Genomic DNA, 15,819 nt, shown 5'->3' with positions numbered 1-15,819 from the left:
TAGGGGGTCCCTCCCAGATTCTCCAAGAGTATTCAATATTTTCATAATAATATCAAAAGGTTACTCACTTATTAAAACATTCCTTTTTGCAACTATGTATGTGTGTGAGGCTAGATTTTCTTCATATACTTTAACCAAAATGACATAGCTTAACAAGTTGAATGCAGAAGCAGATTTACTGAGCCAGCTATCTTCTTATTAAGTCAGATACTTGGAAAATACAATTATTTTTCATAAAATGTTTTATGTTAACATGTAACCTTATAATTATTTTAAAATGAGTTAAAATACTTTAAAATTTCATTAATTTTAATTTTGAATAAATAAATACAGAGGCATACAGGGGTCTTCAATGATTTTAAGGAGTGTAAAGGATTTGTTAAAAGAAAATCCTGGTTTGGATCTTGCCTTAATTAATTAAAAGCAAACTCAGGAAATAAGACTAAAGGAGTTTATTAGCACACCAAGATACCAAACAGTTGGAGTGTGTTCAGCAGCTCAAATTCCACCTCTGAGCAGGGGGGTCTACTACTCATACAAAAGTTTACTGGACTCTTCCAGATTATATGGTAAGAGGAGGTTATCTCCCAGAGATGAAGGATGTCTTTGTCCATCTCTGTAAAGGAAAAGGAAATACATTATCCTGTGACAATCACAGGGCAGAGAAAGGGTCTCTCAGTCATTGCTCACGAGATTCTTGCAGAGTTCTCCTTAACCACCTGATGCTCTGCCTGAAAGATGGCTGTCTCTTGGAGAGTTAGTGTGCCTTCAGAAAGAGCTGAGGAACAGTTGATATGGTATTTGCTGCCTGACTAGTCCAGAAGAAATGCCAGAAGCAGAACAGAAGCCTATATACCATGTTCACCGATCTGACCAAAGCGTTTGATATTATCAGTTGTGAGGGCTTGTAGAAGATCATAGCAAAATTGGGTTGCCCTGAGAAGTTCATCTGTATGGTATACCAAATTCATGATGGTATACTTGCACAGGCTCTGGATAATGGATGAGGCTCCCACGCTTTCCCAGTCACCAATGAAGTGAAGAACGGCTGTGTACTTGTTTTCATTCTTTATAGCATGATATTTTCACAATGTTGTATTGAATGCCTTCAATGAGGATGAAGGATGAGGATGAAGATGATATTAAGGTCAGCTAACACACTAACTGTAAACTACTATTAACTTTAAACTACAAGACAATCCTAAAGTGAAGGGAGAGTTGGTATGCAATGTTTTTGGGGGGTTTTTTTGTCTGTAGATTATTGTGCATTCAATGCAGCCTCTGAAGCTGAGATGCAACAGAATATGAAACAATTCTCTGTTGCTTGCACTAATTTTGTCCTGAAAATTAATATGAAGAAAACAGTTTCTCCATCAGCCATTCACACCATCCATACATGGAACCATCAGTTCCAGCAAATGGAGAAATTTTGAATGCTGTGGATGAATTCACTTACCTTGGCAGAGATGTCCATATAGATGATCAGGTTGACACATGCATTGCCTGAGCTAGCTCATCGTTTGGGAGACTCTGAAAGAAAGTGTGGGAGAGAAGACGTAATAGGCTGCCTACTTAACTGGAGTTCTACAGAGCCATTGTATTGACTTCATTGTTGTATGCCTGTGAAATTTATTCAGAATACCAGCTCCGTGCCAGGAAATTTAATTGCTTCTATTTGAATTGTCTCAGATTTTGAAGATCACCTGGCAAGATAAAGTGCTAGACACTGAGGTCCTTTCTCAAGCTGAACTGCAAAGCATTCAAACTCTACTTCAGAGAGCACAGTACTGATGGGCTGGTCATGTTGTTCAAATGCCAAATAGACATTTGACTAAAAGACTATTTTATAGAGAACTCACACAAGGCAGATGTTTACATGGAAGTCAGAAGAAGCGATACAAGGACACTCTCAAGGTTTTTCTGAAGAACTTTGTAACTGACTTCATGACATGGAAGATGCTGGCAAAGGACCATACAGCATGGTATGCCCACATCAAAGAAGGTGCTGTGCTGTATGAGATTGCAATAGCTCAAAATAAAGGTGAGATGAGCAAATTTAGAGACATCTCCACTCCAAATATTCATATGGACTATTTGTACCTGCCCTGTGGTAGAACCTTCCAAACTCATACTGGTTTGATCAACCACAGTCAGACACACTGTATCTCAGCTCCAACATAGCAATGTTATTTTTGTCCTCTTTGAGAACTGAATGCAACAACCAACCAATCTTGATCCTTGAAAATTAGGGACACTCTTTTTCTTTCTCTATGTAATTAATTGATTAATTTAGTTTTTCTTTTAGTTTTCAACATTCATTTTTGTAAGATTTTGAGTTCTAAATTTCCCTCCCTTTTCCATCTCCCAAGACAGCATGCAATCTGATATAGACTATACCTGTGCAATATTAAACATATTTCTACACTATTCATGTTGTGAAAAAAAGAATCAGAACGAAACAGAAAAATGACAAGAAAAAAACAAAGAAAACAGTATGCTTTGATCTGCATTCAGACTCCAAAGTTCTTTCTCTGGATGTGGATTGTATTTTCCATTATGAGTCTTCTGGAATTGAGGTCAGTCATTGCACAATATTGCTATTACTATGTGTAGTGTTCTGGTTCTGCTCAGTTCACTCAGCTTCAGTTCATGAAAGTTTTTCAAGGTTTTTCTGAAATCTGCTTGCTCATCATTTCTTACAGAACAACAGTACTCCATTATATTCATATACCACAACTTGTTCAGTCATTCCCCAATTAACGGGCATTCCCTCAATTTTCAGTTCTTTGCCATCACAAAAAGAATTGCGTTAAACATTTTTATACATGTGGAGGACCCTCTTTCCCTCCAGAGCTTACATAGCACTTTATTTTTATAACAGTAATACATTTATCATGCATTAAAGTTACCTGTGTTTGGCTACCCCCTACCTCTCTAAATTGTAGGTTCTATGAAGGCAGGTCTTTGTCTTAATCCAAACTTTTTGCCTCATTTAATGACTAGTTCATGTTTCTTTAACTGAACTGAAGTTAGTGCAATTTTCTTTTTTCTCATGTATCAGTAAAAATAAAAGTATCAGAAAGTTTCAAAAGTATATGAGTAACTAAAGACAGGTAAGAATGTTGAAGATCAATCATCCACATCAGGGGTTCATGATCTTGGGGGTCCTTGAATTCAGATGGAAAAAATATAACTATTCTCAGTAATGTCTAATTAAAAATTAGCATTTCCTTTGATGATGCATTTTTTAAAACCTTATTCTGTGAAGGGTTCTATTGGCTTTACCAGTTTACCAAAGGGGTTTGTTCGCAACAGGAAAAAAAAAGTTAAGAATTCCTGAACTAGATGTGAAGCATAGAATTATGTACAAAATATAGATACAAGATATACAAAAGTCAATAGGTTTGTTTCAAGTGAATAAGTTCACTGTCTTCACAAATTTACCTCTCCTGGTCTATCAATAGTGCACAGAATCACAAATCCAATTCAGAATAGATAAATGTTTACTTTTTGGAGATTTGAACTTCTTTGCATTTCATTCACTTTAAGAAAAACCATTAGTCCCTCACTACCCCTATCCATGACTCCCCAGGATTTCTTCTTTCCATTGGAATGAGAAGAATAACTCTTTCACCTCTTAGCATTCCCTTTTGGGACTGAATCTTAGCAGATCTTCAATCTGCCCAACTCTACATTATTGGCTAGGTCAACATCAAAGTATTACTTTAAGCCATCCAGCTGTCTACATCTCTCAGGTCATTAATCTCTAGTTAGACACAGCTGGGTTGCTACTACCTTGTGCCTGATTGAAAGGGCCAAACATTCTGCCATGAAATAGGAGCCCTTCTATATGAATATAGTGAATTGTTCCAAAATAATTTTTATATATGACTAATTTTTTCACTGGCTTCAATTGTATTACATACTCTTCCAGTGACACTTTATCTCATTCATGTTCCAAATTAGGAGCATCTGATTTTATGGCGATTATAGCAACCTGTGTATCTTCAATGTTTACAAAGAGAAATAATATAGACTCTATTATTAATTAGATAATATAAATTGAGATGAGAGTTATGTTTCTACTGTTACTCTACTCTCCATCTCTGCTAAGCATCTAACAAAAGTGTCACTTATTACCAATTGATGTAGTGATATAATAACGCAGACATTTATCTACTAGGAACTGGGTTGAGTTCATCAACTCACTGACATGCTGTAATCCACCAGCAATGTCTTTGTTCCTCTCCCATCTATAAAACATACTCCAAATTCAGAGAAGCAGTCTGGTGCAGGCAGAAAGACAAAAAAGACTTGGAGGCAGAAGAAGCCTAGGTTCAAATCCTTCCTATATGACAAGGGGCAAGTCACGTAAGCTCTCTGAGCCTCAGTTTTCTCATCTGTAATAGCGGATAATAATAGCACCTACCTGAGCAGGTTTCTGAGAACCAAATAGAAAGTATTTCAGAAACACTAAAGAGCTATATAAATGTTAGTTATTATTCAAGCTGTGGCCTTATTTATTCCCATTAAGTGGGAAGGGGCGGAGAAAAGAGAAGGAATCTTTATTATTTTGTGAAATGTGTTAAGTCCAGAAACATTATCCGCTAGATTCCAATGCAGATGTACTGTGCCTCCTGAGGCCATTGCCAGAATATACTCACTATTCAATCTGGTTGGACCTGGGCTGCTTTAGAAACTATATTTCCTTGTTTATTACTGTGTTAAAATGTGTTGTCTGTGACTGAAAATCATATTCTTCTCAATAGAGGTAGCATAGTACATTTGGGTAGAACTGGCCAGGAAGACCTGGCTCAAAGTCTTGCCTCTGATAAGTCTGTGTGATCTTGGAGAAATCACTCAACATCTCATTGTTCTAGGAAACTCAGACTCTAATAGGGGTTCTTAAACTTTTTTTGTGTCATAGATACCTTTGGCAGTCCCATGAAGCCTGTGGACTCTTCATAGTAATGTCTTGAAACACATAAAATTAAATCACAGGATTATGAAGGAAGCCCATTTTATTATGGGATATATAGATATAGATATATACATATATACCTTCATACCTATACAACACACATCTGTTTGCCTATCTATCTACCTACTTAGATATTTGACATCTTGTATGATGGTAGCCAGAGTCTGGGAATGTGACCTATGACTTCATAGAAAATGTAAACTACCTTGAATAAATGTAAGCATTAAAAGAAGCTCCAACTAATGCCTGAAAGAATTTGCATGTGATCCCGGGCTATCTCTGGTACTGTCTTTTTTGTTCTGTTTCTATGTAATACCTGGTCTGACCTTGGTATAGGGAACCATGATGTTACTTTATCTTGCCTCCACCCAGGATGATTGGCTTCTTGGGAGTAAACTGTCCCAATTAACCTAACTAACCCTAATAAAACCTATTAATTACCAAGTTGGTGTGGACCCGCGTTCTTTGGTATCTCAGTATTCTCTCACAGGGATATACATGCATAATAATGGCAGAACAGATCTGTCCCCTATCTATCCATACATCTATCTCTCATCTCTTTGCTGAATATCTATCCTGCATTACGTCATTCTCTTGAACATTTCCACCAGGATTTCACAGTAAAACTCTCCAAAATCAAATTCATTATATTTCCCTCAAATCCATCCTTACTTCAATCAGATATAACTCTGGACCTATGTATAAAAAAAGAAACTTTTAAGCTTCTTAAAAAAGCAGTAGGTCAGTGTAGCAAAGGATTGCTCCCAGGTGAAGAATTGAGGATCCAGAGGTATAACGGGGTGCCAGAGAAGGAAAGCACTTTTTGGAAAAGCAGAGTTTTTCTCTTTCCCCATTCCCTCCTCCTTTCAGCCCTTATTGCCAATCAAACACATCATTGGAGAGACTGAACCAGTAGGAGACAATGCAGATAGATTAAAGTAAAGAATATGAAACAGTAAGAGACAACACATCTAGCCTGATAGACCTATGACAAACAGAAGAAGGGAGCAAGCCTCAAGGAGAATGATTCCTTGTACCAGAGAAAAATGCTGGCTATGGACTTAAGAACCTGGAGACTATAAAAAACTAGATGTGTTGTCCCTTTGCCATGCAGATGCCCTACATGTGTACCTCAGTACTATCCTACTCTAAGCGTGAGCCCAACCATCACATGTGTATTTGTGGGAAAGAATGTGGGAAAAATCTTAGGGGAATGTTTGCTACCAAGTATTCTTACTATATCTTCTTAATAAAAAACATTATCTAAAAACTAGTTAAATATGACTGTCTAATTGTTAATGAGAAGGCTGTTGGGAGCTCAAGAGTGACAGTAATAGAACTATTTTCTCTGTGATTTTTTTATTGATTGTTTTGATTATCATCTGGTCTAATTTTCCTAATATTGAACCAACCCTGCATTCCTAGTATAAATCCAAGCTCATCATAATGTATAATCTTTTTAGTATGTAGTTGAAATGTTTTGCTAATATTTTATTCACTATTTTTTCTTCCATATACATTAGGGATATTGGTTTATAGTTTATTTCTCTGCTTTTTGTTTGCTTGATTAAAGTATCCAGATCATTTTTTAATAGCAGGATATAGCTGGTATTCTTTTATTCTCCATTTTTCTCAATAGTTATTAAAATAATAATAATTATTAGAAATATTATTAGAATTAACCATTCACTGGGTATATTTGATACAATTCACTAGTCCTATTTCTTTTTTCTTTGAGAGTTCATTTACAATTTTTTTGAACTTCTATCTGAGGTTGGATTAGGCAAATTATCTTTCATTCTTTTAACATGAGCATATTGTATTTTTGCAAAAATTCATCTATTTCATTTATCAGTTTAATTAGCATAATTAGGTTAAAAATTTCTAATAATTTTTTTATTTCCTCCTTATTTGTTGAAAATTTTCATTAAATATAATTTTTACCTTTTATCTCCTAATCACCAGGGTGACTTGCTATATATTACTCCTGACTTTATATTCTTGCATTGGATTGATCAGTATCCCTAATCACACCTCTGTTACAGGTATTGGAGTTCTCTTGTGTGTATCTGACACATCTGCACCAGAGGAAGTAAGTAAATAAATAAAGTGCCATGTTAGTAGAATTTATTATCTACCACATGCAGGGCATTATGCTATCATCGGTAGGAAATACAGTATAGGGAATAGTCTATCTCTGCCATGAAAGAGCAGAGTCTAATTGGAAAGGCTAAACATATATACATGAAATAGTAGTCTGACTATGGTGCTCATGCTTTGACAAATCATTGATTCACTATTTGGTGGACAAATCATATATTCATATTACAATGCTACATAGTGGGTGCACTATGTATAAGTTTGAAAGCTCCCTGAGGACCAGGGCATTGCTAATTCTTTGTTTTTCCCTCTCATACTCCTTGAGTACCACTCCATTATGAGTGAATATTATATGCCCTGTGTTGAATAATTGAATTACTAAGCACCATTCAAAAATGTGAAATTTTAAGTAAACATTTCATACTACAAAAATGCACAGACAGAAGAAAATAGTAAAATCTAGAGCTAATCACAGTGGGAAAAAAATCTTCAGGAGGTTAATTTCATTTTGAGCAGGCCTCAAAGGAAAAGATAGAAAGTATTGTAAATAGGAGACAAGACATGAAAAATGGCACAAAAATCAAAGCAAAATAAAACAACAAATCTGTGCTCTCTCTCTCTCTCTCTCTCTCTCTCTCTCTCTCTCTCTCTTTCTCTTTGGGGGTAGGAGATAATGGTACTGAGAATGTCTTTTGTACTGAAGAAGATGAGTTAGGGAGTTGCAAAGAGATGAGGTTGGGAAATTGGGAGGAGGAATGGAATTTGATGGAGAGCCTCAGACTCTAGTACATGAGAGCACTTAATGAATACTATTTGTCAATGGTAAGAATACTATTCTTTAGGGAGTCTGAGCCTAGAAATATTTTCTAGGGAGGTCATAGATGAATTTTCAGAGTCCACAGAGTAGTGGATATAAAATGTCTACCCAGATTCCAGACTTCCTCTACTCATGCGATTTTGAAGCATGAGAATGTGCATTAGTTGATTAAAAAAAACACCAAGGAATATATGGTTTTTATGCATGCATAGCAATTATATGCAAAGCAAAAACACTTTATGTTTTTATGAAGCAGGTTTGGAATACAGAAGAGCAAAAGAGCTACTTTGTACACAAATAACTTGTGGAATTCAAATAGCTAAGTCTCTAAGTAATATCAGAAATCTCAAACAAGTTTCAAGGAATGAACTTTTCTTAATATAGCGGCAATTAAATTGTCTAGAAAGGATGTATATGTATGTGTGTTTTAACAAAGACTAATTTCAGAAGTGTAGCTACATGTTAAAAGACTTAATTGGACGTGAGTTTCCTTGGGTTGTGGCAATTTTGGGGGAAGGTCTTTGTGTGCCCAGTGGTCAGCATATAGTAGGTACTTAACACATGCTTCTAAATGACTTGACAGTTGCCAAGTGTATATAGTTATGCATGCTTCCTAAAGGCAAACCCCCGTTTCTTCTTGATAGGTGGAAATTGCCTTTCACTTCCTTTCCTGAGATAGTATGGCATAATGGAGTTAACTGTCCTTGGAGTCAGAAAACCCAGGTTCAAGTTTCACATCTGACACACAATAGTTGTGTGACTGTGGATGAGACATTTAACCTCTGTGTTCCTTAGCAACTTTCTAGCACATGTTGCACAGCAGGTACCAATGTCCTTTGGAAGAAATTTCTCATGTGGAGTTCCCTGCACTGATGGAATCATAGGTATGGACCAGAAATATATATATCTGTATCTGTGCATATGCATATGAATATCTACACAGAGTTGAATGCATAAAATTTAAATTCTTGGAAGTTTTTTGGGAGGGAGAAGAGGAAACAGAATTTGCTTTTCATTGATAGGCATGATGCTCGTCCTTTACATCCAAGGGGACATCATGATCAAATGAAGAATGGGTAGCAGAGTGTAATGGAAAAAGCAGTGCATATGCATTCAGGAGAGATGTGTTCAAATCTTCCTTCCTTATTCGTATCTTTCTGGTTCTCATTTGCCTACCTTGCTTCTGAACAAAGCCTTCCCCCAGGAATTCAGAATTAACCTTTGCTCTGTTTGGTTACGTGGCAGTATCCTGATAGATCTACTGTGGTTCTTGCTAAATGTTCATTTAATATAAGAAGTGTAGTTAAATGAATTTTTTTTACAATAAAGACAAAAGTTAAGTACTAATATTTCTTGAGTACCTACTGGAAGGGTGATATCCCACTGGGTAATTCACAAAGGACAGAAAATAACATCTACAACCTTAGAAAACAAAAAAAACGTAAAACAACAATGAAATTTCCTCTTGATATTAAAAAGTTATAGATTTAAAGGGGAGAGAAAGCTAAATTTATTTCTGTTAATGCTTGGGAAAACATTCTAAATAGTGCTCTGTAATCAGTTATATAAAACGCATTACATGCAAAGTAGTGTGACAGGCTGATTAATGCCATAGCTTACAAATAATTTGTTAAGTGGTTGGGGGTAATTATTTTGTCCTAAAACCTCTTTCTCATAATATTTAAATGTTAAAATATTCATCTAATTAGTGAAAGTTAATTTTGGAGATGTAGATTTTATAAACACACAGCTGCTTTTTGTGAGCTCAGAAAGAATGATAAACTACATGCAACATAGTATCAAATAATCTTCACAAATCTTTGGATAAAGAGATACTATATAGGTAACTCTTGCTTAGTACAGGATTCCACACATGCAGCTAAGAAAATATAAAAATGTTTGTAGGGTATGAATGAGAGAATTAAATGCATAAAATTGTATATTTATTGACAAAGGTTTAATTTCCCTTACAATGAACATTAGCATTACTTTTATTAGAAGTGAGGCCAATTCTCCACCAGGAACATAACTTGGACATTTTATTACAAACTAATGGAATTATGTGATACAAAATAAATATAAAATTTTAGTTCACACACTTTTTTTTTATTAGAAATCCATATTATTGGTGAAGTCAGCTCTATCTGCATTCAAGGCAATGTTTTAGTTCATAGAAAAGTTTCAAAATAATTTTAAGATATTCCTTTCTGATTGAAAACTGACAAGAGGAAGTTAATCCTTTAGTCTTTCATAAAATAAAGGTGTGGATTTAGTCTATCAGAATTACCTCAATTTTGTTTTGTGGCATTCCGTAGAGTGAAGAGAGACTTTGTGACAATTTTGATGCTAGCCATATATTCTTTTTAAAAATACTAGATATTTCATATGCCTAGATTAATTAAAACTTCATTTATAGGTTCTCTCAATCTAGTTCAAGCTCTGAATTGCATGACCCAGTTACTTTGGAAAATGATGGTCTGTGTTGTTGCAAGACATTTGTGATTTTGGTGGGAGGAAAAGGCAGTCAAACCAGAGCTTGACACTATAGACAAAACAACTCTTAAATTACATTTTTCACTTTTTAAGTTGGTGGTATTATGTCAGCAGAATTAGTCTAGAAAATTGGAAACATACCAATAGTGTTTTGTGACTAAAGTTCATGAATTCAATTCCTACTTTCCTTCAGGTCTCAGCTAAAATCCCACCATCTACAAGAAGCCTATTCACATTCTGCATTTCCCCCTTAGTGCCAGTGCTTTCTAAGATCGTTTCTTATAATATCCCATTTATATCTTGTTTTATATAGTTGTTTACATTTCTCCTACCCTATTAGATAATGAGCTCCTTAAGGGCAAGGATTGTTTTTGATTTTCTTGGTAACTTCTGTTGTTCAGAAGAACAAACCAAAAATGTGAAATAGTTTTAGAGAGAAATTTATTAGGTTATTTGGTAGAGAGGGAGAGCCAGAAATAAGGGGTGGCTTCCTCCACAAGTCTTTGTGAGGTTACATTATGTAGAAATCAGACAAAGGTGTAAGGACATTTGCCTGATTGACCTCATGTAGACAGTAGGTAGTCCCTAAGAGAAGGTCAATTTAAGATGTATATCAGCAGGTAAATCAATCCATTTTGCAGAGCCCAAATTGCAGCCTTTGGGGGTTGTTGTTTTGGGTAAACAAGCACTGGGTGAGAGCTAAGTACTCCTTACAACCATCTAGCTTCCCTGGAGTATTTCTGAGGTCAACCTGACTTCTACAGTAAGCTTTTGGGTTTAGAAAATTTTCTTGCTGCATAAAGCTAGGTTCAAATAATATTAATAAATGATAAACAATGATTCTCACTCCAGCATTCAGCACATTGACTGGCACAAAGTTAGTGCTTAATGAATGTTTATTGACTTAATTATGAAATACTTAGTATCAGGCAAGGCATTGTACTAGACATCGGAGGTTCAAGACAAAATGGAAAAACTTGTCTCTACCATCAAGGAGCCTGGTTGGTTGATTGTTGTTCTTCGTTCTCAAACAGGAGCAAAATGACATCACCATGATAAAGTGAAGTTTCAATGTGTCCAGCTGTGACTGACCAATACAAGCTTGGAATGCTCTACCACAGATTGGGCACAGATAGTTCATGTGAACTTTTGGGGAGGATATTCCAAATTTGTATATCTTATGTTTCCTTTGTACTGTTTCAATTCTGCTTTGCTCGTAGAACATAGCACCCTTTCTGATGTGGGCACGCCATGTTGAGTGTTCTTGTGCCAGTGTCTCCCATGTCCCACAATCAAATCCAGAGTTTTTGAGAGAGACCTTGATAGTGTCCTTATATCACTTCTTCTGACCATCATGTGATTGCCTGCCCCATGTGAGTTCTCCATAAAATAGTCTTTTTGGCAAATGTACATTTTGCATTCAAACAATGTGGCCACCCCATCAGAGTTGCACTCTCTGAATCCTTGGCAGTTTACTATGAGCAAGGACCTCAGTGTCTGGTACCTTATCCTGACAGGTGACCTTCAGAATCTTCCTAAGAATTTTCCTAAGACAAATGGAAGCGATTCAGCTTCCTGGCATTGCACTGGTAGACTGTCCATGTTTCTCAGGCATATAACAATGAAGGTAGCACAATGGCTCTGTAGACCTTCAGTTTGGTAGTCAGTCTAATACCTTTTCTCTCCCAAACTTTTCTTTGGAACCTCCCAAACACTGAGCTAGTCCTGGCAATGTGTGTGTCAACCTCATTGTCGATGTGTACATGCCTGGAAAGTACACTAGCAAGGTAAGTGAACTTATCCACAGCATTCAAAACTTCTCCCTTTGCTGTAACAGATGGTTCCATATATGGATGGTGTGGTGGTGGCTGATGGAGCACCTGTGTTTTCTTGGTGTTAATTATTAGGCAAAAATCAACACAAGCGGCAGAGAATTGATCCATACTTTGTTAATGCAAAAAAATGTACAAAATGTACAAAATCATCTGCAAAGATAATTCCACTCACCATTGGCACATGGAATGTGTGCACACTTATAGACAACACAAGATCCAGTAAACCTGAAAGATGAACTGCTCTTGCTGTAAGAGAACTCAACAGGTATTGCCTCCAAATAGGAGCCCTGAGTGAAACCATCAAGTAGCTTATATTCAAGTGGAATGAAGAGCCTGAACTTAGGGTAAATATGTAATGAAAAAAATGACAATGAAACACATATCTGTAGATCCTGGTATTATTATGTGTATTAATGGAATGCTTTATGCATTAAAAATGCATATGCATAAAAATGGTGAAAAAATGGGAAAAAATGGAAAGAGATCTAATTTTGGAATTAAAATGTGGTTTTGAATAGTAGCTAAAGTATTATCCTGGTCAAAGTCACTCAGTCTCTCTGGGCCTCAGTTTTCTATCAAGTGGAATTGACTTAATTTACAGCCAATGAGGAAAGGAATATAATCTTATTTGTAGGAGCATGGGATCCTACACAGTACACACAAGGGGGTCAGTGGTAAACTCTAAGTGATTCGCTTTCTTTCTTTTTTAACACTAAAAAAGGTGACTGTGGCATATTTAACAAAAACAGAGCTATCAAAGTTCATCCTTGCCCACAAAGGGCTATATCTCCAAGTAGGAAAAATGTCCACTAGTCATAGAAGCTTGCACCAGGGGCAGTACAATTAATTCTCTGAGGAGGTTGGACTGCATAGGGGTTCTTTCACTCACTACATCTATGATCCTATCAACCTGTGACTAAATAGCTTTTACATTAATGTAAGTTGCTTATTAGCATCTGTGAAAAAAACTTCTGTGTTTAGGTCTTAACTGACCAGAGTAATGAAATAGCACTACCTCATTGGAAGATTTTAATTTGGTGGTAGAGGATCAGAGTATTACCTGAAAATTTTAAAGTGCAACCTGCATCCTATAACATCTGATTACCTAGCTTCTATCCTATACATATAGTTTACTATGCTATTATCCACAGCCTGTGTGATATACAGAGAATAATTTTTAAAATTACCTGCATTGCCCAAAATGTGCTAATTCTGGCCCCAAACTGTCAGTCAGGCAGTGTATTTATTGCTTTGTCTATCCTTTGACTACTATTGCATAACAGAAAGCATTGCAATTCACTAACAACCCTGTGCTTTCAAGTGTAAAACAGGTGCCTTTGGGGATCATTTTTCTTTCATAATTACTAAACTCCGACTGAGGACTTATTAGGTGGAACATACTAATAAGTTGTAATTAGTAACAAAGTGCTGTGTATATTTCATTTAGGTGGGATTAAGAAAAGACATACAAGACACATATCTCATTTATAGTGCTGTTCCATGGGGACTGTCATCAGTGGGGCAAATCCTTCTTAGGTCTGTGGAACGTCACATCAGGAGATGCTAATTATAAGGCACAAAAAGTATAATTACTATTAAACACCTCACTTCCCCCAAACAGAACATATACTAATTAATGGTACAAACAATCTACCACAAAAAATGTATAATAAACATCTTCTTAGTTGTTTTAGGCAAAATCCTACAATGGGTTAATACTTTATTGTGGAGCCTCTTATAAAACAAACATAAGTTATTTATTACTAAGAGTAAATAATACCAGGATAGAGATAGTATGGTGTAGTGCAGTGGTGTTGGACAAGGAAATGGCAAACCACTCCAGTATCTTTATCAAGAAAATCCCAAATAGTCGCAAAGAGTCAGGCACAACTGAAAAAAAATGTGTAGGAGTGTCAAACACAAGTAGAAATGGATCCTTGTGGCCACATATTGACTTAGAAAACCATAAATTAACATTATTTATGTTTTACCGTATTTTAAATTGACAACATTTCCCTATTACATTTTAATCTAGTTGTGGCACCCTTGGTAGTTTTGCTCTAGTACACCTTTAAGGGCCTTGAGTTTAGCATTTCTACTGTAGCAGAACCAGTGGGTTGAACTTGGAGTCAGAAGACCTGGTTTTGAATTCCATCTCAGTTATTAACTGTATGACCCTGGGCAAGTGACAACCTCTCTGAGCCTCAGTCTTTTTATCTGAAAAATAGGACCGTTACAGGCACCAAACTCTTCAGGTTCTTAGGATCAAAGGAGGTGACATATGTAGAGCTCTTTGCCAAACTTAAACTGCTATGTAAAAAGTGGGCAATATAGCACACTAAAAACTTGTTCAGTCCAGTTGGTTTAGAGGAGGCTCATTTCAAAAAATCTTTTTGTAAACATTTCTTTAAATGTAAATAGTTGTAAAGAGAGTTTAATAGATCCTTATTATGTTTAATATATACACAAAAATATTTTAAAAGAGTGTTGCCAATATTTAATATTATTTTTTTAAAACTTTGAGTTCAAAGTTATCTCCCTCTTTCCAGCCTCCTGCAAGCAATATGATGCCCATCACACATGTGCAGTCATGGAAAAGATATTTCAATATTAGCCTTGTAAAAAAAAAAAAGCCAGAAAAATAAAGTGAAAAAAAGTACACTTCAGTCTACACTCGGAGTTCATCAGTTCTCTCTCTGGAGGTATGTTTTTCATCATGAGTCCTTTGGAATTGTCTTGGATTGTTATATTTATCAGAGTAGTTACATCTTTTACAATTAAATATTGTTTATAGCACTGCTGTTGCTATCTACGATGTTCTCCTAGTTCTGCCCACTTACTTTGCATCAATTCATATAAATCTTTCCAGGTTTTTCTGAAACCATCCTGCTCATCATTTCTTATAGCACAATAGCACTCCATCATAATCATATGTCATTCCCCAATTCATGGGCTTCCCCTTAGCATTCAATTCTTTGTCACCACAAAAATAGTTGCTATACTTTTGTACGTATAGGTCTTTTTGACTTCCAAATTGCTCCTTGGAATGGTTGGACCAATTCACAACACCACCAACAGTGTATTATTGTTACCTGTTTTTTCACATTCCCTCTAGCATTTGTCATTATAGAGCAGAAGGTTCTTAACTTGAGGTCTGTGAACTTGATTAAAAAGAAAATTTATAACTGTTTGTAATTCAATGCATTTTGTTTTATGCATTTAAATACATTATCTGAGAAGGGTATATTGACTTCACTAGACCTCCAAAAGGACCCCTGACTTAGGGGAAAAGAAGTTGCTTCATTTCTTTGCATTTGATGCTCATTCTACAAAGAACCTTATGTTTTATGTAGATGGCACCTGGGCAGCTAGGTGGCATGGCATAGAGAGAGCGCCAGGTCAGCAGTCAGCGAATTATTTATTAGTAGTTTTTCAGTTGTGTTTGACCAGTTGTGACTCCATTTAGTGTTTTCTTGACAATGATACTGGAGTGGTTTGCCTTTTCCTTCTCTACCTTATTTTATAGATGAGGAAACTGAGGCAAACAGGATTAAGTGACTTGTCCAGAGTTACACAGCTAGTAAATGTCTGAG

The 15,819-nt window shown here is 36.0% G+C and overlaps 1 long non-coding RNA gene across 1 annotated transcript; it reads right to left on the bottom strand.

Annotated features, from left to right (window-relative positions):
* Positions 1–437: 437 nt before the first annotated feature.
* On the bottom strand, positions 438–3,438 carry LOC140506843 (uncharacterized). The gene is made up of 2 exons (XR_011968125.1): positions 1,457–3,438; positions 438–616 (listed from the first exon to the last, which is right to left on the bottom strand). It is a non-coding gene; the product is annotated as an uncharacterized lncRNA (long non-coding RNA).
* Positions 3,439–15,819: the final 12,381 nt, after the last annotated feature.

This window comes from Notamacropus eugenii, chromosome 5 (genome assembly GCF_028372415.1).
Source record: "Notamacropus eugenii isolate mMacEug1 chromosome 5, mMacEug1.pri_v2, whole genome shotgun sequence".
Taxonomy (NCBI): Eukaryota; Metazoa; Chordata; class Mammalia; order Diprotodontia; family Macropodidae; genus Notamacropus; species Notamacropus eugenii.
Note: the sequence above shows the minus strand (reverse complement) of the source record. Positions and strands in the feature narration are given on the sequence as shown.